Source organism: Zootoca vivipara, chromosome 4 (genome assembly GCF_965207765.1).
Source record: "Zootoca vivipara chromosome 4, rZooViv2.hap1.1, whole genome shotgun sequence".
Classification (NCBI taxonomy): Eukaryota; Metazoa; Chordata; class Lepidosauria; order Squamata; family Lacertidae; genus Zootoca; species Zootoca vivipara.
In genome coordinates, this window is record NC_142587.1 from 86,385,355 (window position 1) to 86,402,166 (window position 16,812).

At 42.9% G+C, this 16,812-nt stretch overlaps 1 protein-coding gene across 1 annotated transcript in view; it reads right to left on the reverse strand.

Annotated features, from left to right (window-relative positions):
• CNTN5 (contactin 5) overlaps nt 1–13,707 on the reverse strand; it is a 242,953-nt gene extending 229,246 nt beyond the window's left edge. The window contains exon 1 of the mRNA XM_088668387.1: nt 13,491–13,707. The gene's annotated coding sequence lies outside the window, so the exon portion shown is untranslated. The remainder of the gene's footprint in view (nt 1–13,490) is intronic.
• Between the last annotated feature and the right edge of the window lie 3,105 nt (nt 13,708–16,812).

Consider the following 16,812-nt stretch of genomic DNA (forward strand, 5'->3'; position numbering starts at 1 on the left):
CGCCTGCCCTGTGGAACGCCCTCCCAACAGATGTCAAAGAGGAAAACAACTACCAGACTTTTAGAAGACATCTGAAGGCAGCCCTGTTCAGGGAGGCTTTTTAATGTTTAATAGATTATTGTGTTTTATTTTTCTGTTGGAAGCCGCCCAGAGTGGCTGGGGAAACCCAGCCAGATGGGCGGGGTATAAATAACAAATTATTATTATTATTATTATTATTATTATTATTATTATTATTATGGTGAAATTCAGAAGTTGCTTAAATCATCTTCTTCATATTCAACATTAAGAAGTAAATGTGGAGCGATGGGCCAGGTCACTGATAGCTTTCTTCTCCATAAATATGTCTGACCTCTTTTAAAGCCACCCCAGTTGGTGGCCATCGCTGTGAGTTCCATAGTGTAGCTACACATTTCATGAAAAACCTTATTTTCTGTATCCTGAGTCTTCCAACATTCAGCTTCATTGGGTATCCATGAGTTTTAGTGTTAGGAGAGATGGAGAAAAACTATTCACCATCCATTTTCTCCATGCCATGAATAATTTCATGAACTCCTTTTCTCTAAACTAAAAAAGCCCAAACCTGCAATCATTCCTCACAGGGGAGTTGTTCAATGGAGGGGAGAAAACAAGAGAGACTTGTGTGAGGCTCTCTGAAGTCTAACAAAGGCATTTTGGCATCAGGTTTTGTTGGTGAGCGTTTGAAGATTGCTTATCTGGGACTGCCAGATGTCCAGGAAAACACAACAACCATCAGCTTAGTTTCCTTCCACACCTTGAGGTGTTTTAACATGCAAAAAGATCAGCGTAAGGACAGGACTGGTATTGAGGTTCTCCAATACTACTACCCTTGAGGACACCCTCAATCAGCTTGGTCTGTAAGGTCTCTGGGCAGCAGAGTTGATGGCCCAGTCGCAGCATCTCTAAGTTGTCTCCTGCTCAACTCCATAGCTCTCCCATCCCAATAACAATAGTAGTAATTATCTCTATTTCAAAGGAACACATGCATAATAGGTGATACAATATGCTTCCTTTTTCTTCGTCAGAGGGGACAGAAGGCTGAAGAAGAAGAAGAAGAAGAAGAAGAAGAAGAAGAAGAAGAAGAAGAAGAAGAAGAAGAAGAAGAAGAAGAAGAGGAGGAGGAGGAGGAGGAGGAGGAGGAGGAGGAGGAGGAGGAGGAGGAGTTTGGATTTGATATCCCGCTTTATCACTACCCTAAGGAGTCTCAAAACGGCTAACATTCTCCTTTCCCTTCCTCCCCCACAACAAACACTCTGTGAGGTGAGTGGGGCTGAGAAACTTCAGAAAAGTGTGACTAGCCCAAGGTCACCCAGCAGCTGTATATGGAGGAGCGGGGATGCGAACCCGGTTCCCCAGATTACGAGTCTACCGCTCTTGGCTGACAACACCTGGCTGACATCAGGTGTTGGCATTGTGGGTCATTTGCTGAGGCCCACACCCTGCCAGGGCTCCCTGGATCCTCCAGCCCCCCTCCCTGGTGTTGCTACTAGCTCACCTGCCATCTCCAAGCATGGCAAAAATGAAAACACAGAAGACCACTGATCTTGCCCTCACCCGCTGGTCAGTGTTGTGAGTTGGACCCAGCAGGAAAGGTTAAGCAAATGTGGTGCGAAGTGAGCACCTAGCTCAAGGTTTCCCAAACTTGGGTCTCCAGCTGTTTCTGGACTACAGTTCCCATCGCCCCTGACCACTGGTCCTGCTAGCTAGGGATGATGGGAGCTGTAGTCCCCAAACAGCTGGAGACCCAAGTTTCAGAAACGCTGATCTAGCCTATGGTGAGGCATCTGCTTTTCATACAGAAGTTCTCCAGTTCTATCCCCAGAATCTCCAGGCAGGGCTAGGGATGTCACACAGAGCTGTGGTCAGTCAGTGGAGACCACACTGAGGTAGAGGAACCAATTGTCTGACTCAGTCTGAGGCAGCTTCCTATGGTTCCCTAGAAATGGAGCCAGCATTGCTCCTGGCAGTGGTTTTACTTGGTGGCAGTGGTGCGTAGCTAGGATCTGCTATTCTAAACTTCCCACAATGCCTCAGTGCAATGCTATATGAGACACTGTGGAAGATGACTCACTGCATTAGGAACAGAGATGGGCAAGCATGAGTGCAGAGGGGCTCTGTCAGCTGCCCAAAGGTACCACACACTGAAATTAGGCCTGCATTTGCTTGTTGATTAACCTCCATGTGGGGAAATGCCTCACCATTTGAATTTCTACCTTGTCACACAGCTGCTCAGACTCAGGAGGAGGGTGGAAATGGCAACATTAACTATCCAGGAACAAGGTAAAGCTTTTTTACAGCACTTTGCATAATCACTGCTCTATAACGATCAAATAATTTGCTTCGTAACTTTTGGTGTCTAATTCCCGTGACATGGATGCTCTTAAACAAGCCAGCGATTTTCATCTGCTAATTTGGAAGGTTTTCACTTATGCACCAAAATACCCTTGTGCATAAGTGTTGCATGATTGGGCTCTTTTGCTTCTCAGCAGACATAATGATTCAGATCAATCCTTGTCAATTTGGGACCTCATAGGAGCATGAAGGGGGTAGCTAGGAAATTACAGATATGAATATCAGCAATCTATCTACAGGAGACTCATAGGAAGACATCTGCAGATATTTATTTTCCATTACATTGCTACTCCACCCATCTTCAAACAAGCAGCATGGCCTACAACATCTGAAAACAGCACCACAGACAAAATGTGCAACAATCCTGAAAATCCATTCATGTGAAAGGTACAGCTTGCTATTTTTAAAAGCAGGAGGTTCTAGTTATGAGCCTCCTCAGGAACAAATCCCATCAAATTCAGTGCTGCTTTCTCTCAGTTAAGCATGAATAAGACTTTAGCCTGAAATTTATGTCCGGAACTATGCACCTTATTACGGAATGTCTAGAATCAAGTTTTCTGTATTCTACAATGATTTTTAATTAAAACTTGCACACACATGTTTGAAAGCATTAGGAACATACAGGCTTTTGTCATTGCAAATGCATTTGTCTTTAAGGTGTCATGAGATTCACAGGTTTTCTTCCTGCTACAAACCTGTCACATAGTTTGGCCACATTCCCACCTTACCTTCAAATTGCTATGATGCCACTTTAAACCATCATGGGTTTCCCTCCAAGAACCCTGGGAACTGTAGTTTCTTAAGGGTGGCGAGAGTTGTTAAGAGAGAACCCTATCATGTAGCTACAATTCCCAGAGTTCTCCATGAATAGAGATTGATTATTATTATTATTTTTTGCTCTTGACAGTGGAAATACTACTACTACTACTACTACTACTACTACTACTACACATATGTGTTGGAGAGAGCACACACACATTGTTAGCCTCCATCTATCTCAACGGACAATGGAGTGATGTAAAGCCACTGCAATAGCCGCACCAAACTGACCTCCCCAAGACATAAGCCTGGGCAGTGTGTATGGAGGTCCTGGGCTGCTCAGACAACAAACCCCTGCTCTCAGCCTTGCTTATGTGGTCCAAAGGAAAGGAGAGCAATACGTTTGGCACCAGCTTGGCTGCAGGAGTTGCCCTGCATATAAGGCACTATCCAGCCGTCCTATGGACTTCACTCAGGATGAGTGTTGTCATCTAAATGTCAAATTAACGTACATGGAATTATTCCCCCTCCAACTTACAAAGTAAGGGTGTACTCTGGGGAGAGTCCCCTTGCCCCCAAATTCTTCCTCTTGTTTTATAATGTAAAGCAAGGTCGTTTTGAATTTCTGTGCTAATTTTGTTCCATGGTTCCACCATCTGCATTTCTCAGACCGACTAAGGTGCTGAAAGCTTGCTCATTCTTTGAAGTGGAACACTCTAATCCCTTCCTCTTGATTAAGTGATGGTTGATTGCTGAAATTTACTTTAATGTGTTTTTCTTCTTCACAAAAATGGGAACGTAGTTTAAGAACAATACTTTTTTTCTCAGAGCAATCAGTTTGCTCGGGAGTCTCCAAGTTGGAAAAGCCAGTCATGGTCTCAGGAAGCAAGCATGTTAATGTGGCTTTTAAAGCATGACTCTGGCAGTTTTAGTAGTAGTAGTAGTAACTATAATTATAATTATAATTATAATAATTATAATTATAATGCCTTTTGAACAAGTGACTATTTCTCACCCCATGCTACAATTCTAAATTGTTAGTGTGGGAATGTGCATGGGTCCTGAAAGGAAGCAAATCAGTATAAAAAATTATGAGTTCCCATTGAAAATAGTTTCACCTCCTCCTCCCCCAAGTGATTTTCTACAGTGCTCAATTCTGAGCTGAGCTGAGGGAAGTTCACTTATCACTGGTGCAGATCATCCTCAGTAAAAGTGTTCTAACACCCATTCTGAGAGATTTATCTATTTTGTTTTAGGGCTGAGTCAAAATGGCCGCTCCACAATATTTATGGGTTGCAAAACTAGAGGGGTACTCAGTATTCTTGTGGCGGAGAGAGCAGTAGAGTCCTCCAACAATTTTTTCCTCAGAAAATTCTCTTTTCCAAATGTTAAACTCACTTAATGTCCAGTGACTGGAGTGGGAAGCATAGGTGTAAAGCCACTTCCTTCCTTCAACAATAGTCAAATAATGTTAAAAAAATTCCTTCAGTAGCACCTTAAAGACCAACTAAGTTTATATTTTGGTATGAGCTTTCGTGTACATGCACACTTCTTCAGAGGAAGAAGTGTGCATGCACACGAAAGCTCATACCAAAATATAAACTTAGTTGGTCTTTAAGGTGCTACTGAAGGAATTTTTTTATTTTGCTTCGACTCAGACCAACACGGCTACCTACCTGTAACTCAAATAATGTTGAAAGATATTAAAACTGGATCAACATTTGTGCCCAAAAATTCATGGAAGGGAAATTTGGGAGGCCATTTTGCCAAATATTTTCCAGGGTGTTCTTTAACAGTTCAGGAGGAGACTGAAAATGAATGTTTTAAATAATAATAATAATAATAATAATAATAATAATAATAATAATAATAGGGCAGAAAATACTCTTCTGATAAATTTAATCTCTTCTCCACCGCACCACATGGTTGTCTCAAGGCTGAGGAGAAGGACTGGCCCCTCTTGATCATTGTCCTGGCTGGGGCTGATGGGACTTGTAATCATTTATTTATTAAATTTGTATACTGCCCTATATCTGTAGATCTCACAACATAAACATCTGAAGGAGATGGTGCCAGTGTATCACAGGCTCCCATTAGAGTTGGAGGGGAAATTCTTCCAGAGAACAAAGAAGCAGAAAGCTGGACCAGATAAACCAGCTAAGCCCACCACTACCACATAATAACTCATGAAAAATGAGCAATAGCAGAAGGCTTTTGTGGACAACAAGGGGAGGCTGATGGGCAACATTGTGCCTATAGTTCACATTTAGGACCGCAGATTTATACCCTCAAGCACTGAGAGGCTTGATGATGCTATTCCTCAAACACTGACTGATGGTGACTGCTTGGAAATTATCCAAGAGGTTTTTTTAAGCAGAGGAATCAGCTGCCATCTTTTGGCCCCAATGCCGTCCTATGTTAAGAATATAAGAACGTAGGAACAGCCTGATGGATCAGACCAATAGTTTTCACAGTAGCCTATGGGAAATTAGCTTTAAAAAATAATAATGGCAAAACCAGAATTACAACTCATTAAATAAATAGATGCCAGGGCAGAGGAATTAAATCTGTACCCCCGCTCAAAAATTCTCCAAGCTGCCTGCTCATCGACTTTTATTCTCTATCTTTCACGCCAATATGTGAGCAAGAATGTAAAATGGGAAGGGATATTAATAGGTTATAAAGAGTCATGGCAAGGATGTTGATACATAATAAATCAAAGACATCCCTTAACAAAGACAGATCTGTTGAGAAATAGATATAGACAGGCATATGCCATCACTTACGACTGTAATTTCCCAAGGGCAGAATCCCCCCCTCCTGTTCTTCATCAGGACTTTTAGAAACACCTGTCCGTATTTTTAATAATAATAATAATAATATAAAAAACCCAATTTCTGAAACTCGGCAACGCCAGTACCTGCTATTGTCACAATGGTGTGTCTCACGGGACTCTGTCGATTTTAAATACACCTCTGTGCTTACTAGAATCATAGAATCATAGAGTTGGAAGAGACCACAAGGGCCATCCAGTCCAACCCTCTGCCAAGCAGGAAACACCATCAAAGCATTCCTGACAGATGGCTGTCAAGCCTCTGCTTAAAGACTTCCAAAAAAAGAGACCCCATCACACTCCTTGGCAGCAAATTCCACTGCCGAAGAGCTCTTACTGTCAGGAAGTTCTTCCTAATATTTAGGTGGAATCTTCTTCCTTGAAGTTTGAATCCATTGCTCCGTGTCCACTTTTCTGGAGCAGCAGAAAACAACCTTTCTCCCTCCTCTATATGACATCATTTTATATATTTGAACATGGCTATCATATCACCCCTTAACCTTCTCTTCTCCAGGCTAAACATACCCAGCTCTCTCTAATGAGCCGTTCCTCATAAGACATCGTTTCCAGACCTTTGACCATTTTGGTTGCCCTCTTCTGGACACGTTCCAGCTTGTCAGTATCCTTCTTGAGCTGTGGTGCCCAGAACTGGACACAGTACTCCAGGTGAGGTCTGACCAGAGCAGAATACAGTGGTACTATTACTTCCCTTGATCTAGACACTATACTCCTATTGATGCAGCCCAGAATTGCATTGGCTTTTTAAGCTGCTGCATCACACTGTTGACTCATGTCAAGTTTGTGGTCTACCAGGACTCCTAGATCCTTTTCACATGTACTGCTCTCAAGCCAGGTGACCAGAGTTTTCCTTTTTACTAGTTTTACTAGTTTTCCTTTTTGCAGAGGGTACTTGTGGAAGGTACCTACAAAAGCTTCCTTCACACACTCACACACACACACCCTGCCTCATGGAAACTGCTGATGTTTTGAATGAACTGAAAACCTCATAGTTCTAGTTACAGGTAGGTAGCCGTGTTGGTCTGAGTCGAAACAAAATAAAAAAATCCCTTCAGTAGCATGTTAAAGACCAACTAAGTTTTTATTTTGGTATGAGCTTTCGTGTGCATGCACACTTCATCAGATACACAGAAACAGAAGTAAGCAGACCCTTATGTCTATTCAGAGGGTGGGGGTGGGGGTGATGGGAATGGGTGGTGGGCTGATAGGAGTGGTAAACCTGTTCATGACTGTTAACGACTGTTAATGACTGCAATTGTGTACCAGAGCCTGCAATAAACCCAGATGCCAAGTTTGCTGCCACATACACCCGGACAACACCATTACTGGCCCCAACAACATCCAACATACCATCTCAGGACTATTTAATTGCTCATCTTCTAACATTGTGTATGCCATCAAATGCCAACAGTGCCCTTCAACTCTCTATATTGGACAAACAGGGCAAACCCTACGCCAAAGGATAAATGGACATAAATCTGACACCAGGAACCACAAGACAGAGAAACCAGTAGGAGAACACTTCAATCTCCCAGGACATTCTATACAAGATCTCAAAGCAGTTGTTTTATTACAGAAAAATTTCAGAAACAGACTGGAAAGAGAAGTTGCTGAATTGCAACTCATCAACAAGCTTAAAACCATGGAGCCACCTGGAATGAACAGAGACATAGGATTCTTATCTCATTATACATGATCAAGCTTTCCTTAGCACCTCAGCCCTTGCTTTCCCCCCGCAAGACCAATTGCAGTCATTAACAGACCAATTGCAGTCATTAACATTTCCCATTGCCCCCACCCCCCACCCTCTGAATAGACATAAGGGTCTGGTTACTTCTGTTTCAGTGTATCTGATGAAGTGTGCATGCACACGAAAGCTCATACCAAAATAAAAACTTAGTTGGTCTTTAACGTGCTACTGGAGGATTTTTTTTTATTTTGATAACCTCATATTTACCATACTTTCCCATGTATTAGACTCCAAAATAAAGTTTAAAAATGGGGGGAGGTCATCTTATACATGGGTAGTGCAGAGGGGGGACGGGTGATTGGTTGCATCCGCAAGCAGGATCTAGCGATTGGGTGGGTGAATGGCATCTGCTGCAAGGGCTGCTTTGGATTGGCTGCTGCTTTGTCAAATGGGTGGGTTATTAGTTGATGTGGCAGCCCTTGGCTGCCGCTTCTACAATTTGCCTCGCGTCGCTTGCGATTGTTCGTGTTTGCCAGTTTGGGGGGGGGTGATATTTGGTTCAGCATCCCCACCCCACCCCAAAATTGCTCAACAACCATGGGCATCCCCCCAAAAAATCCCAACAACTCTGGTGAATTCTCCCCCCCAAAAAAGCTCAACAACTCTGTGCCATCTCCCCCCATTTCCTTAAATACATGGGGGCGTCTTATAGACCAGGCATTGGCAATCTTGGCCCTCCATGTGTTTTGAGACTACAATTCCCATCATTCCTGATCACTGGTCCTGTTAGCTAGGGATGATGGGAGTTGTAGTCCGAAAACGGCTGGAGGGCTGAGTTTGCCTATGCCTGTTACAGATGGGAAAGTACGGTAGCTTTTCTCCCTCTCTCACAACCCTAGAACTCACGGATGCCCAATGAAGCCGCATGTCAGAAGATTCCGGAAAGAACCATTTCACACAGCACATACCATAGCTGAAGTATAGAACTTGCTCCCATAGGAGGCAGCAATGGCCACCAAATTGGATGGCTTTAAAAAGAGGATTTGACAAACTCATTGGAAAGCCTGTCGGTGGCCATTAGGCATGATTGATGGCTGTGCATTGTCTTCACAATCTGAGACAGTAGTGCTTCTAATAATAGTTGCCAGAAGCCCTCTTCTGCTCAGGTTCTCCTTGCAAATTTCCCAGAGGCATCTGGTTGGCCACTGCAAGAACAGGATCCTGGACTAGATGGCCTACTGGCCTGATCTCATAAGGATTTTTTTTTTTTGTTCATGCTGGCTGGGGCTGATGGAGTCTCATCAGGAGTGTCCTACAGCATTTCTCAGAATAATTCTGATATAGACAAAAGCAAGGTTAATTCATTAGAAAGAAGCACATGCCCTTTTCATGTAGTAAAAAAAGAGGAAAAGATAAGTGCTAAGACGGCTCAGAGAAATCAGGTGTTCTCTGAAAATGTTGTTTGACACATCATTTTCACTTTGGTACTCATTCTTTGGATATTTGCCTTCAATTTACTGTTGCTCTGTCTATACGTCAGGTGATTCCTCCTCAGGGTCTTTCAATTAACCTTCATTACTGGGGAAAGAGACAGTCTGATCTCTTAATCAGCTCTGAAATTCTCGGTGTAATGTGTACAGAAAGCAACATAAAAATATTGCAGTGTTTTAAAGGACACATCGATGTCTGCTATAGATCTCCAAGCCAGACTGAAGGCTTTGGAGGACGCTTTCCTACAGCAGATTACCAAACATTCAAAAGGGAGAGATATATCGTAGTCCTGGGAGACAACCACTGAGATATACTAACCTAATAAATAGCAATAAATAATAATAACTACCCTGATATTTGTTAGAACTCAAACTCTGCCAAGAATGAACTATAGCAGGCATCCCCAAACTGCAGCCCTCCAGATGTTTTGGCCTACAACTCCCATGATCCCTAGCTTACAGGACCAGTGGTCAGGGATGATGGGAATTGTAGTCCAAAACATCTGCAGGGCCGAAGTTTGGGAATGCCTGAAGTATAGGGATATGGAGTATAGGATATATGGAAAGAAGCCTTCTGGCAGCTCTTAAAATACTGGGCAGTTCACCAATGTCTACCTTATTTCCATCAGGAGTAATAATAATAATAATAATAATAATAATAATAATAATAATAATAAATTATTTATAACACGCCCATCTGGCTGGGCTTCCCCAGCCACTCTGGGCAGCTTCGAACAAAATATTAAAATACAGTAATCCATCAAACATTAAAAGCTTCCCTAAACAGGGCTGCCTTCAGATGTCTTCTAAAAGTTTGGTAGTAGTTGTTCTCTTTGACATCTGGTGGGAGGGCGTTCCACAGGGCGGGTGCCACTACCAAGAAGGCCCTCTGCCTGGTTCCCTGTAACTTGGCTTCTCGCAGCGAGGGAACCGCCAGAAGGCCCTTGGCGCTGGACCTCAGCAGATCCTGCAACCACTATTCCTGCCCACAGGGTGCTCCTTAAGAATGCTATGTTGTCATTGGGCTCAGCTCTAAGAGCTCTGAAACTCATTTTGTTCATGAACCTAGAGTTATTTAACTGCTGCAATTGCATTTTATGGTATATTTACTCTGAGAGCTTTGTGATATTTGTTGTTATATTACCTAGTGTTTGTATTTAATCTGCCACCTGTTTTTATAGTGGTGTTTCCCCCCCTTTTTGTTGTATGAATGTTGCTAGTCAATTTGAACATTGGGTTTTTTGGGGTTTTTTTTAGGAAGGCAGGATGTGAAAATTGTAAACGAACAGACAGACAAAATTCTCCACCTGCTTCTAATTGAAGAGCCTGATGTACTCGTTTTGACTAGTCTGGGTTACAGATGTACATAATGCCATGGCTCTCCTCGTTGAAGTGGTACAGCTGTTTCTGTCATAAGCAGATATGCCCCCCCCCCCAATAGCCTTATGGCAGTAACAAGGAACCTGTGCTTCGTTAGCTAGGGCTGATGAAAGTTGGAGTTAGCAACGTCTGAAGGGCCACAGTTTCCCTAACAGTCTGATAAGGCTATGTGGGAACATGTTTGCTTAAAACAACAACCACTTAAAGCACTTAAAAGATATCACTGAAGGCCACAGCTGCCTAGTTGGGGATATTAAATGCCTAGTTCCTAATCCTCAAATGTATAAAAACTTACTTTTACTCCACCCACAACACAAAAATATCTGTGGAGAAGATACTTGAATTGAGGCTCCAATACTTTGGCCACCTCATGAGAAGAGAAGACTCCCTGGAAAAGACCCTGATGTTGGGAAAGATGGAGGGCACTAGGAGAAGGGGACGACAGAGGACGAGATGGTTGGACAGTGTTCTCGAAGCTACGAACATGAGTTTGACCAAACTGCGGGAGGCAGTGCAAGACAGGAGTGCCTGGCGTGCTATGGTCCATGGGGTCACGAAGAGTCGGACACGACTAAACGACTAAAGAAAAAATAAATGTATTGCTTGTTTTAATGTGTACTGCATATAAGAATGTTCCACTGGAGAAGTTACTGTGTTTATATGTTGTTCTTGTATTTAGGCACATGGAGCAGGGGAAATTGGATTTTTTTAAAAAATCTAACTTCATCTACCTGAAATGTCCTTCTACAGCTCAAAATATAAAATGAGATTCTGCGCATTACTGATTTCAGATTGAGCAGAGAGGTATTCATCCACCAATACCTATGACCTGAGAGGTATCCTGACCATCTATAACACTTTTCTAGATGACTAATCAAAGCTATTTTTTTTCTCTAGGTTCTCAAGCAAACAAGACTATGCTGTAGTTTATTAGCTCGCTGTCATACTGGCGACTTGTTTACATAATGCTTCATTTAAAAAAAAAATCTAAGCAGGTTACAAGAAAATAATATAAAATGTTTCCAAATTAGTACTGATAAAATCAACTGACATCAAAAGCAAGTGAGCATAATAAAATCACTAGTCTTAAAACAAGTACACATGATAAAATTGCATGTCTGGGTGGACTTGCTTAAACAAAAAAAAAAAAGGTTTTAGCAGGCATCAAAACCAAATCAGCTTTGGGGAGCAATCCTTTGGCAAGATCTGCTGGGATCGGCACATTAGTAAACAATGGATCTCAGCTGGCTGATTCCTGGTTCAGTCAGGCTTGGCCAGCTTTAAGTCCCCAACCCTAGCTCAGGCCAAGATGTGCTGGCTCTCTGGAGCTCAGCCAGCTAAAGCAAAACTGGAGTAAGTCCCCAACAAAAGGGGTATCATGGGGCCATGACAGGGGGCGGGACCAGAGAGGGAACAGATTGGATCCTAAGCCCATTCAGTTCACTCATGTGATCTGTCAACCAGGACTAGAACAGTATATTAAAGGCCTGTTTCCCCTCTACCAGGCTTAGGCAAAGAAGTACCAGCAGCCCCACTGCTGAACAGGGTTTGAAACTGGTGTAACTTTATGCTAGTTTAACTTGTACCAGCTTGCTTTACACCAGCTTCCAGGGCATTAAATTTTTGTCTCACAGTAAGTTCTTGGCCACAGTAACCTTGTGGGAGAGGAGAAGAAATTGGGAAAATGAAGGGACAGAGTTTATGTTGTATATTTTGTATGTGTTCTCTTTTTCTAAAAATTAATAAAAATTATTTAAAAAAAAAAGAAATTGTTTGCACAGTATCTATAGTGCCAATCTTATTTGCAAAGGCAAATTGCTTCTATTTCTGTCCAGGCCACTGTCCATGGACTGACCACTTCATTTCCAACCACATGCATTGAAATAATGCATTAATGAATTTTAAATGTTCACACAAATGAAATAATAAAAATAGAGGCTGCAAAATATTTTAAAAATCATATTCATATTCAATGTGCTGGACTCGACCAGAGGGCAGTTCTTTCTGATTTTCCCTTGCTTGGATTTTAATATGACCTTATCTATTCTACTTTTTCTTCATAGCATATGGATGCTTTTAGGACTATTGATATAAATAATGTGATGATATGATTAAGCTGCATCCCTAAAGAAAGCAAGAGAGAGAGAAGTCTTCGTATTTATCACCTTAAGGATTTTTACACTGGAAAAAAATATGAAGGTGCTCATTATAGAAGACTTCTATAAAACACGTTTGATTGATGATAAAATTAGTTTGATAAATAGAAGCTCATAGTTGCAAACTACTGAACTAGTGTTCTGGAGTCAGTCTGAAAAAATATTGGTGCAAAGGAGAAATATAATAGTTTCCTAACCCATTCTGTATTGATTTTCAAAGATATTGACATAAGTAATATAGAACAGGTTAGGTTGTAATGCAATTTCATTTCATGTTGGTTTTTCCACAGTTATCTTAATTTGACTTCAGTAAGAAAAGAACCTTAGGAAATATGTTGAAAGCATCTGTTTAAAGATTACAGATTTACAGAAAAAGCTTTTATTTTATCTATATATATTTTTGGCTGCGTGTTGTTTATTTAAATTTAGTGGCAGATTCAGAAACAATCCCAATAAAATAAACAACAGACCTAAAGTAGAACTAGAGCTATGCTTTCTCTCTAAGTTGTGGGTGGTTTGGTGGGGCTCAGCCATGGGGCTCACCTGACCTCCCAACAGCTGAGATTGCTGGTTACCAGGAGGCGCACAAGGGCAGTTGGCCAGAATTGGCAGAGGCAATCTGGAGTTCATGCCAGTGTGTTTGCACCATGCCTGCCTTTTCAGCCCCTCACCTCTCCTTCCTGGTTAACAGCAGGAAATTGGTTGCTGGGACATCAGATGATCACCACTGCACCACCCCACAGTCAAATAATGCTCCAAAGGACCCACAAAGGGGGGGGGAGCAATCATACCATCATGCTTGAAGGCCTCTGCAAAGTGATAGAGGTTTGTCGGCGAGTGATAATGTTGTGGTTCCCCTTGCCAGCTCGGCGAAGAGATGCTTCCCAAAGCAGGGCTGCTTGATCGTTGCCGGCTCTTCGAGTTAATGGCCGATGAGGAGTATGACGAGCTGGCAGACTTGAGCCTTAAGACAGCAGCATATGAAGTAGGGATTCCTGGAACAGCTTTGGAGTATCCTAACAGGCGAAACAAAAGAGAGGGAGGGGGTTACTCTGAGTTGTGGGTGAAATCTTTTAGAACACAGAGTTTTTGTACAAAGCAAAGGTGACCTCCAATCTAGTCTGGGACATCCAACACTTCTTTGCATCCCCATTTATATTAGACCTGGCTACAGTTACACAGGCATTTGTTAAATAATAATAATAATAATAATAATAATAATAATAATAATAATAATAATATTTCCCCTCTTTATACATCTCATTTTTATATGCCTGTTGTCTTTGTCCATGGAGTTTTCTTGGCAGGGATACTGGAGTGGCTTGCCAGTTCCTTCTCCAGGTGGATCACGTTTAGTCAAAACTCTCCACTATGACCTGTCCATCTTGGGTGGCCCTGCATGGCGTAGCTCATAGCTTCTCTGAGTTATTCAAGCCCCTTCGCCACAACAAGGCATTGATCCATGAAGGGGATCAAACCTATCCATTCTGAAAGAAATCAGCCCTGAGTGCTCACTGGAAGGACAGATCCTGAAGCTGAGGCTCCAATACTTTGGCCACCTCATGAGAAGAGAAGACTCCCTGGAAAAGACCCTGATGTTGGGAAAGATTGAGGGCACTAGGAGAAGGGGACGACAGAGGACGAGATGTTGGACAGTGTCCTCAAAGCTACGAACATGAGTTTGACCAAACTGTGGGAGGCAGTGGAAGACAGGAGTGCCTGGCATGCTCTGGTCCATGGGGTCATGAAGAGCTGGACACGACTAAACGACTAAACAACAACATCTCATTTGGACCATTTAAGGTTTAAGAGCTGTTCCTGAAAACCATGCAGCTGCTTTATTGTACCACCTGCATTGACTGATGACCCTTAAAAAATTGTTTTTTTAAAAAAAATAACTAAATAAATATAGTTTCATCGACTTCCAATAAATGACCCATTGCAAAGTGGAGGTCAGGGTTTGTTCATTATTACCTTTAAAGTCCTGAATTCCAACCTGCTTGAGGGGCTGTTTCCTTCATTGTGAATCTGTTTGTCCTTAAAGCTGAACTGATGTTCTGGGCGTGCCACTGTCTTCTGACTTCCAGATGGTGGCAACATGCAAGGAGGCCTTTTCATCGGCAGCATTCCATCTGTGGAATGTGCTGGCCAAAGAAATGGGGACTGCCTTTCTCTTTAACTTCAGCTGGCATTTGAGGACTTAAGTATGGTAAGACTTCAATTCTGCTGCTGTTTCATCCCAGCCCAGGGATGGCGGTGGTAAGGCATGATGGAGCAGGAAACCCAATGCCACAACTTCTGCCCTGTTGCTCATTCTGGCTGAAGTGGAAGGGAGGGAGGGACAGGCAAAAGACAGCTCTACGCTATGCCATCCTGGAGCTGGTGAAGTGAATGGGTCCAGCGATGGCAATGGGGCCCTCCCCTACCTGGAATGCTTTTGGGGGGCTACCTCAGGCTGTAGGGCAACTGGTGATACTTCTGCTTACCCACTTTCAGGGGATGAAATGGGGAGCTCTGTCCCGATGGAGTGACACTAGCTTCACTCTGTGGGTGGAAGGCTGGAAGCGCTGCTCTGCGGTAGGTGGAGGGTGACATCTGCCACCTCCAGTCCCCACAAACGTAGCACAGGGAAGGTTTGTATTGTCCCCTAAGTTATTACCTGTTGGGTTGGCTCTGAGTTGTGTTGTTTTCACTTGTTATTTATTTATTTTAATTTATATGGCTATTATTATTTACTTTTGGTATTGTTCGGTGTACATTTTTAGCTGTTGTATACATAAGATGCCCCCACAGGGCATATCTGGCGGAGGAGAAATTTGGGATCAAAATCTTGTTATAAATAAAAAAAGAAACAAGCATAGCCAAAATGCCACCAACCACAGGGCCATAGGACCATGACAAAGTGAATGGATATCTGCATGAACTGTCCATGGATATGTGAAGATTATTTAAGCCCTCCCATACTGATCATATGGTGCCTAACCCTAACATTATCTTATGCTAAACGCTCTTCCAATAAGCTATGCCCCTTGACCATACAAGAGCACAATAACCATGATATTAATTTAAAAATTCTTATGTCACTATAAACACTAACAATTCAACTATTAAGAGCTCTTTTAAACATGCCGGAAACTACATTGAGTATAAAACTTGCTATGAACTGCTGGCATTAATTCCTAGCTAAAGGTAAAGGGACCCCTGACCATTAGGTCCAGTCATGACCGACTCTAGGGTTGCGTGCTCATCTCACATTATTGGCCAAGGGAGACGGCGTACAGCTTCCAGATCATGTGGCCAGCATGACAAAGCTTCTTCTGGCAAACCAGAGCAGCACATGGAAACACCTTTTACCTTCACGCTATAGCGGTTCCTATTTATCTACTTGCATTTTGATGTGCTTTCGAACTGCTAGGTTGGCAGGAGCTGGGACCATAGCTGCCAAGTTATCCCCTTTTTAAAGGGATTTTCCCTTATGCTGAATAGGCTTCCTCGCGAGAAAAGGGAAAACTTGGCAGCTATGGCTGGGACCGAGCATCGGGAGCTCACCCCGTCACAGGGATTCGAACTGCCGACCTTCTGATCAGCAAGCCCTAGGCTCTGTGGTTTAACCCACAGCGCCACCTGGGTCCTAGAAACTCCCAAATATTTACACCTCACAACACATGAAGCTGCCTGTCAGACCATTGGCCAATCTAGCTCAGTACTTCCTACACCGTCTGGCAACAGCTCTCCAAGATTTCCGACTGGGATCTCTTCCCTGTCTTATCTGGAGATGTTGAGGACTGAACCTGGGACCTTTCACAAACAAAGCGGATCATTTACCACTGAGGTACTGCCCTTCCTCAGTGCCATCCTAATCCCCCAAGACTAGAAAACCGCACCAGAGTTCACCTGAGCAGTAGCTTCCTCGTAAAGACTCCCGAGGCTGAAGGGCAAGGCATGGTCAGTGAAAGCAACTGTCCCCTAATGGTGGACGCAGAGTCTCTCCCCCTGGGAGGAAAGGGCTGTCAGGCACAGTTTGTGCATTTTGCGGCTCTTGTCAATCACCGAGGGCTTCCAGCATTTCGAAATTTACTGCATATTGGCAAGCTGTCAAGTATGACAGACAAC